This window comes from Protopterus annectens, chromosome 4.part0 (genome assembly GCF_019279795.1).
Source record: "Protopterus annectens isolate FY-2018-M chromosome 4.part0, PAN1.0, whole genome shotgun sequence".
Taxonomy (NCBI): Eukaryota; Metazoa; Chordata; order Ceratodontiformes; family Protopteridae; genus Protopterus; species Protopterus annectens.
The window spans coordinates 617,669,555-617,678,767 of NC_056733.1; positions in this window are offsets into that span (position 1 = coordinate 617,669,555).

Sequence of the window (9,213 nt, forward strand, 5' to 3'; positions counted from 1 at the left end):
TTTTCTGCTGTACCAGAGAAGCTGGAAAGAAAAGACTATTAATTTTATGAAATCACAAATAAGCAACTGGACTAGTATTCCATAGCAAGAGTTTTTAATTGAAAGGGCACATGTGTATGCTCCAAACCTGGCTATGAGAAAGCAACCTAAACCTTTAATATTAAAGATGCAATCCTACCAGCAGAATGAGTTGATTCTTGCAAAACTGTGGCAGAAGGACAAAGTACTAAAGTGGGAGATAGCAGAGTATTTGTGGAGAATAATTACTCGCTACACTCCAGGTAGAATAGGAGTAAATTTATTCCACTATTCAAGGAATGTCAAGAAGCAGGCATGAGATTCAAACTGCTGTACCCAGCCATCTTCATAATATTCTTTCCTGGAAGGACAAAATAATTTCTTGATGCAGTACATGCTAAGGAAGAAATACAAAAGTTTGTCCAAAAAAGTGGGATAAGCTGATTCTTCCAATAGAACAAGGTGGATTGGGAATACCCAATTTGAATAGATATTTCAGAGCAAGTAACTAGGGAGGGAAAGGTAACAGAATGGGAAAATGCCAAGAATTTATTTGGACTGCAGGTTAGAAATTGCCTTCCGTATCAAAGATTGATATTGGGGCTGCCACGGTGGTGCAGCGGTTAGCATTGCCACCTCACAGCAAGAGGTTCTCCAGTTCAATCCTCGGCTGGAGTGCCTTCTGTGCAGAGTCTGCATGTCCTCCCTGTGATCGCGTGAGTTTCCTCCGGGTGCTCCTGTTTCCTCCCGCATCCCAATGACATGCTGTAGGTGGATTGGACACTCTAAAATTGGCCCTAGGTGTGAGTGCATGCATGTGTGTGCCTTCTGTGGAAGGTTGGGTGCCGGGCTGGCAACTCGACACTGTAAAACTCCATTGCCAATCATGAGTGGACAGGTGATCTGCTGTGGCTACCCCTAACCGGGAAAAGCCGAAAGAAGAAGAAGATCAAAGATTGATATCCATGCATAGGCAAATAGAAGTAAATAGAGGGATCCTAAACAAAAGACCAACACTGATAGAGGTTTTAGTAGAATCCAGAACAGAAGAGCCTGTTAAAGGAATAATTAGTAGAACATTAAAACTATTGTCTGATAACTATAAAAATCACCCAGAGATGGTTAAAAAGGATTGGGAAGAGAGATTGGATAAGCAATTCACAAAGAAACAATGCAAGGATTTGAGTATGTCCATCTTTCCCTCTCTAGTTATTTCCTCCAAATACCTCGGTTCCTTTGCCACTTTTCTTCAATAAATTCCAGCCCGTTCTTGTCTACTGTCTCTATCCCTAATTGCAGCAATCCATATTGATAGAATCTCCTTTCCCCATTCCCATATTAACTTTGTTCTTAGGATACCTTCTGCTACTTTATAGATATAATATTCTGTATGATTATTGTTATTCTCCTTAAAGTGATAAACAAAATGGAAAAGCTAGCACTCAGAAGCAAACAATGTTTATTCCTTCCCTTCTTTCAGACCGGTTTCGGCATCAAACCTTCTTCAGTGATAAAACATTCATAATTCAGGAACAGTTTTTATATATATTGTGTATCCCCAATTATGACATCACTTCTCCCATTTATCTAATTAAGCCTCCAAATACATATAAAGCATTAAACAAAATAAACAATGTACTTATGATGTCAGATGTTAAGCCAAACTTCTATTAATAACCTATTATTACATATAAAGTTACCAATAAAAATCCTTAACAAACAGAGCCTCATAATTTATCATTAAGTCCTGGATGAAATAGGGCACCCAACTTAATAATCCATTTTCTTTCCTTTTGAGTTAGTATAGTGTGCCAACTCTGTTTTGTTGATCTGTTTCCCTTTACCTGGTCAATGATGACAAATCCAAAAGTGTAAGTTTTGTGTAACTGACAATGTCTATACAATGCATTGGTCATTTTCTTAAGACTTAAGACATTTTCTGAAATGCGACTCCTTAATTGCATAGAAATCTGCCCCACATAAAAGGCAGAACATTGGCAAGCAGCCAAATAGATTACCCAGTCTGAGCTGCAATTTCCAAAAAATGGAAGGGTCTATATTAGGTCAGCGAACGCTTAAAAAAGTGAATGCTGATTGATCAAACTTATGTAAGCGAAAGCTTACAATCTCAAACTGTCAGATGAGCGATTTTTTTTCCTAGGGAAAAAAAAGTTTTGATCCAAAACACATACAACACAAGCACACCAAACAAACAGCAATCCACACACATACACCTAAAAATCTGACACCTAACCCTACACTAAACTATACACACCCCCTAACTATCCACTTACCTTAACCCAAACCCTAACCCTAAGGTCTGTCACTATCACACACTCACCTCACCCGCTCTCTAACCCTAACTCACTTAACCCTCACGTCCACACAATCATACACATACCTAACTCATGCCTTAACCCTAACTCACCTAAACCGCCCTAACACTCACATCCACACAATCGCACACTTACCTGAATCTGACCCATAACTTTCCACCACAGCACTGAAAATACCAAAGCAACAGAAACGGACAACCAAATTCTTTCTCTAGGAAAAAATTTGTGTTTCTGTTGCTTCGATATTTTCAACATTCGCTTATATAAGTTTGATCAATCAGCATTCGCTTATTTAAGCATTCACTGATCTAATATAGACCCAAAATGGAATGTCAAAAATTTGGCCAGTATTTTTACTGCTAAAAGATGTGGTTTTGAACATGTGTTTACACAAACTGCAATGTCCACAAGGATGTGAGCCAACAAGCCTATCTCCCATTAGGGTAAGCTGATGTTGGTTCACATAGTCTAAAAAGGTCTTCTTGTAATGAGCAAAGTAAGACGTAAGTGTTCTTCCCCTTCTAAAGGAGAATTGGCATCTAGTAGGAAAACATCGATACAGATGTACATTAGCCTGAAGAATGTTCCAATGTTTATTGACTACTTCCTGTAATAAGTGTGTTTTACTACCAAATGTTGTAACTAACCTCATGGCCCCCGAGCCATCCTTTTGAGTTTTGACTTTGTACTCCAATAAACTGGATCTCTCACAATTGGCCACCCAATCACTGGCCATTTGTACTACTGATTACTTATAACCCCTATTGATAAATCTACCCTCAAGATCATGATCATGACCTGTGTATAAGACTAATGGGACTGAAAACATTTTAACTGCTTGTATCTTACTATCTATGTCCATATAACAAAGCTTCCATTTTATGAGTTGTTGTATTATCTTTTGTTTAGTCTCTTCTCACATATCCATAACTGCCACACCAGAATAATTTTAATCCATACGCCTAAATACTTCATTTTATCATGTCCCATTAAATATGGATAGTGTTGGGAAAAAAAATCATATGTGGGTACATAATTTACCACCAGTGCCTTTGTTTTAGCTTCAATAATTTTGTATCCTGAAAATATATGAAACTGTCTCCAAATGTTCCACAACACTCTAATGTCTCTTTCTGGTTTTGTCAGGTATAAAATAATATCATCTGCAAATAGAGCCAGCTTATCCTGACTACCATAGCAATTATATCCTTGAATCTCTGAGTCCCCTATTTTCTTTTTCAATGGTTCTAAATATCATGCAAATAATAAAGGGGAAAGAGGACAACCCTGCCTGGTCCTCTGCTCAAGCAGAAATTATCAGAGAGGACCCCACCCACCTTAATTTTTATCTCCAATCCCTCACATATCCTCCTAATCAATCTTATTTTTTTTCAGGAAATGCAAATGCTTCCATTGCCCTGCTCACTAAGTCTCAGTTTACTCTGTTAAATGCTTTCTCTACATCAAGACCCACCAACAAAAAAAGAAGTTATGTCTTACCATAACGTTCCATCTGTATTGTTGATCCTCGTTCAGTCATTACGCATGGGGTATCGGCCATTTTCCAAGCTCGAATCAGCTTTAAACTCTTGAGCTAAACTCTTACCCACAATCCCCCTCTCCCTGTTACCTCAGATTGAGTTTGCAAGTTAAAGAAGGTAGAGGCTACCTCTGGTCAAATAACCTAAGAGAACTGGATGGTGAGATCCACTAGAAACCGCAGGAGGGGGAAGGAGGGAGAGTCGTAATGACTGAACAAGGATCAACAATACAGATGGAACATTATGGTAAGACATAACTTCTTTATCTGATATTGTTAATCCTCATTCATTCCTTATGCATGGGACAGAGTCCCCAGCTACCTCTATTCCTGGGAGGCTTTCATGGAAGGATATTCTTGAGCACCATAGAACCGAAAGATGTTCTTGCCCTGGAGGCCAAATCCAATTTGTAATGATTGATGAAGGTATGAGGCGTAGCCAAGTTGCAGCTGCACAGATGTCATGTAAAGAAACTCTAGCATGGAAGGCAGCAGAAGTTGCCACCGACCTTGTTGAAAGAGCTTTCATGGTAGTAGGCAACGAGATATTACGTTGTGTGTAAATAAAGGTCACACAGTCCTTTAACCATCTAGCTAATATGACCTTGGCAACAGCAGATCCTAATCTAGATCCAGAAAAGGCCAAAAATAACTGGTCAGATTTATGAAAGGGTTTAGTCCTGTTTAAGTAAAAACTGATTTGTCTGTGTATATCTCGGGTATGTAGACAATATTCTCCTCCTTTTGAATGGTTGGGAAAGAAAACTGGCAACTCAATGGCTTGATTAATCGACATTTCAGAGATCACTTTAGACAGAAATGATGGATTAGTTCTCAGAGACACTATCTCTATGAAAAATTGAGTATGGACTCTTGATACATAAAGCTTGAAGTTCAGAAATACATCTGTCAGAAGTAATAGCAACCAAAAACAAGGTTTTCCATGACAAATACTTGAGGTTGCAAGAAGAGGCTGGTTCAAAAGGTGCCATTGTCGGAGCTTGTAGAACTAATGATAAATCCCATGGTTGAATAGGTTCTCTAAAAGGTGGCTTCAGATGATTCACACCTTTTATGAAGGTCTTGCACAATTTATGGGACATAAGAGAGGAATCTTGGACACCCTCATGAAAATTAGAAATGGCAGCCAAATGAACTCTAATGGTAGAGGCTGACAGAACCAATTGAAACAGGTCGGCCAGATAGTGTAGTATTATCAACACTGGTGCTGAAAAGAGGTCTACTTGTTTATCTTTCAGCCAACAGGTAAATCTTTTCTACTTGCTCAGATAAGTAATTCTAGTGGAAGACTTATGAGACACAATGAGAATATCACGTACTGGTAAAGAAAGATCATTCTGCCTGGCAATCAAGGGAATTGGAGTAGTCAAGCCGTCAGCTTCAGGCTGTTCAGGTTGGGATGAATCAGGTTCTGTGGGTGTGAGATCAACTCCGGGATTGGATGGAAAATCCATGGTCGAGCTTGTAGGTGAGGCCAAAGGAATGGGAACCAAATCTGTCAGGGCCAATATGGTGCTATGAGCATTACCTTGCTCTTCAACCGCCGGGCTTTCTTCAGAAACTGGGGAATGAGAGGAAAGAGCGGAAATGTGTATGGAAGACCCAAGGGCCAATCATGGACTAGGGCATCCCTGGGTGACTGTCCCAGAGGGGAAATCAGGGCAAAGTAGTTGCTGCATTTGTAGTTGGTCAGGGATGCAAAGAGGTCACAGCAAGGACAGCCCCAATGGTGTAAGATCTCCGCTGCTATCAAGGGATTCAGGGACCACTGATGAGGTTGAAGAATGCACCTGCTGAATCTGTTTGCTATCACGTTGGAACTCCCGGGAATGTGCGTTGCTAGAAGAAAATGGTTGGTAACCATCGCCCATTGCCATATCCTCATGACCTCTCGACAAAGGGAGTAAGATTTGGTTCCACCTTGCTTGTTGATGTACCAGACCACCGCCATATTGTCTGACTGAATCACAATTGTCCCAGACGGCAGCAGGAGATGGAATGCTTGCAACGCCAGAAGCACCACCCTCAGCTCTAGAACATTTATATGCAGATGGGCCTCCAGTTGGGACCAAGTGCCTTGGACTGTGTGTCCCTGACATAGCCTCCCCACCCCATCAGGGAGGTGTCCATGGTCACTGTGGCCTTGGGTTGCTAGGGGGAGAAGGGGCGAGACCATTGGGAGAAATTGTGTCATCCACCAATTTAAATCCTGTTTGCACCTGTTGTTACTCGAATTATGGCTGAAAGAGGATGGTGAAAAGGATACCACTGGGTGAGCAGTAGCCATTGTAGAAGCCTCATGTGAGACCTGGCCAGGGAAACAATGGTAATGGAGGCTGCCGTGGAACTCAACAGCTGTAGAACCGAGTGAGCCGTGGATTTTTCCTTTGAAAGGATTGGAATTAGTTGTTGCTTTATCCTTAAAATTCTGTGCTCTGCAATAGCAGCTCTGCAGTTTTTTTGTATCCAAGATAACCCTATGAATTCTGTCGACTGAGATGGGGTGATATTGGATTTCTGCCAGTTTATGGTTATGCCTAGCCTTTGAGCAGCGAGGAGAGAGTATGCCAGGGCTTCTTCTATTAGATGTATGGTGGGAACAGAAATGACCCAGTCGTCTAGGTATGGAAACACCGGGAATCCTTGAAGTCGCAAATGAGCTGTGACAACTGCCATGCACTTTGTGAACACTCTGGGGCTGTAGAGAGTCCAAAGGGCAGTACTTTGAACTGGTAGTGACTGGCTCCCGCACGGAAGCGCAGAAATCTTCTTGATGGCCTCTCCACCTTTATGTGGTAGTATGCATTTGAAGATCTATAGAGCACATCCAGTCGTCTTTTTCCAAATGCGGGAGGATAGACTGTATAGTGACCATCTGAAATTTTTGCACTCTCACAAACTTGTTCAATACATGGAGATCCAAAACTGGTCACCAGTCCCCGGTTTTCTTTGGCACCAAAAATAGTCTTGAGTAGAATCCGGATCCTATCTGGTCTGGAGGGACTATTTGGATGACTCTTTTTCTTAGCAGCTTTTCTATCTCTTCGCTAGTGCTGCTTCTTCCCTTTGACTGGGTGGAATGTCGGGAAGAATTTTTGAAGGGATGGGACAAAGATCGAAGGGGATATAATAACCTCTGGTTATGATCCTTTGTACCCAAGAATCAGTGGTGATGATTAGCCAGGCAGAAGGGTACAAGGAGAAACATCCCCCAACCACATCTATAGGAAAGGAGTTGGGCCACTCTTCAGGAGTGCTGGTAGGATTGACCAAGGAAAGAATTCCTGGAATCCTGGTTATGTGGTCCCCCTCTGCCCTGAAAGGAGCATCTTCCCTGTGAGTTTCCACCTATGCCTGTGGGGGAGAACTCGGCCTGTGTGTCACGGAAAGGACCCTGAGATTTCTTGAACCATATTTTCCCACTCTTTTGGTTTCAGAAGAAAGCACGTTGAGGGAAAGAATAACGGACACCTAAGGCAGAAAGGGTCTTACCATCCTGTTCACATCTGGCCAGTGTGCTTTTAACTTTGGGCCCAAACAACGAGGGTGGCTCAATGGGGGCATTAAGAAAGGAAGACTTAAAAGGTTCCATGAAGTTGCACAAGTGCATCCAGGCGTGTCATCTCAAGACCGCAGCTGAACCCGCCACTCTAGCTGCTCCTTCTGATGCGTGAGATATCAGTCGCATAGAGGAGTTAGATATAGACTCAATGGTGGCCAGCTGAGAGGCCACTTTGTCATGGACCTCATCAGACACTGCACCAGCCAAAGTTTCAGAGAGCTCAGAAACCAGATCCCTTTGAAGCCTGGTAAACTGTGCCATATAATTCAGGGACCTGATAGCAAAGGTCGCTGAAGCAAAGGTGCACTTCCCTATTCTGTTCAGGGCCCGGGACTCTCTGTTAGGTGGATAGACAGTCTGGCTTTCTTCTTCTGCCAGATCCTTTTTGTTGCGGCTGCCACCACCAAAGCATCTACAGGAAGACCTTTGGACCAATGGGGATCCGAAGCAGGAGGGGACAAGATCTTATCTGGCCTCCGGGGGAATAGCCTCAATGATATCAGGGGCCTTTCAAGCACGCTGCACGATAAACTTGACAAGTTAATTGGCAGGTGGAGTAACCCAGGAGGTAGGGGGCCAGGCATGAAAGGCCTGCAGGAACACAGATTCCTCAGGGGTCAGATTAGAGGACTGCCAGTCACCTCTCTGTTTCAGGATTTCAAGGATATCACCAAAGGATACCTCAGAGGGTGACCAAGGGGATCCTTCCACCTCATCGAAATCTGTGTCTTCAGTGAGGGACTCCTCTGTGGAGTCCATGTGCTTCCTCTTACATTAACTTTTCCGGTGGATCTCCTCAGCGGGAGAAGCTGGGGAAGACAATGGAAAGGAGGATTCCTGAGGGAATATGTCCTGAGGCCCTTGCACCCTGTGTCCGCTAGATGCGACATGTGAAAACAGTGTACCAGAGGAGGGCAGAGGTATAGACAGTCCAGTATCGCCAGCAGCAGTGAAAGCCTTCTCCTTCAGTTGGAAGGCTGGTCCACCCAGAGAGGAGTGTATGTCTAGGACAGGGGGCACTCCTCCCATAAGTAGCTCAGCCTGCCGACCAGGAGTCCCTGGATGGCTGTGTAGCAGCAAGCTATGCGTGTCACAGCTGACATCCTGGGTCATAACAAAACTTTCCTGCCATGAAGGCAAGTGCGGTTCCTTAGTGAGATCCATAAAGAGAACCACAGAAGGGGGAGACCGTACTATATCCATGGACTTCAATGGCAATGAAAGAGGAGAATAAGAACGTGTCTTTGGAGATAGGTGATCACCTCCCAAAGAAGAATAGTTCCTGAGGGGTGGAATACCTCTGGCCAAGAATGCCTGGTCCACAAGATGCAACACATCATGTTTGGAAAGGCTTCTAGTGGACCTCACAGAGACTGAAGGTGAAACAGGCCTGTCCACAAAAGAGGCAGACTCAGTGCCCATCTCATCTGACCACACCACGGATAACAGTGCCAAGAAAGACTGAACTACTGTAGTCTGCATGGAAGAAGTCATCGGTGCCAATGTCATTGTCTGCACCGAGACAGGGATTGGTGCCGAAGTGGTTGTCAGTGCCGAAGCTGGAACCAACAAAACTGGAGTCAACAATAAAGGCCTCGGTTCCGAGGAAAATCTCGGAGCCGACGCAGTCAAGGTCTACGCCGACTGAATGGTTGGTGCCAATACAGTGGTAATGGTCTGAACCAAGGAGCCCCTTGGTGCCAATATGTAAGCTGCAGGAGAAGATGGAGCCAAAA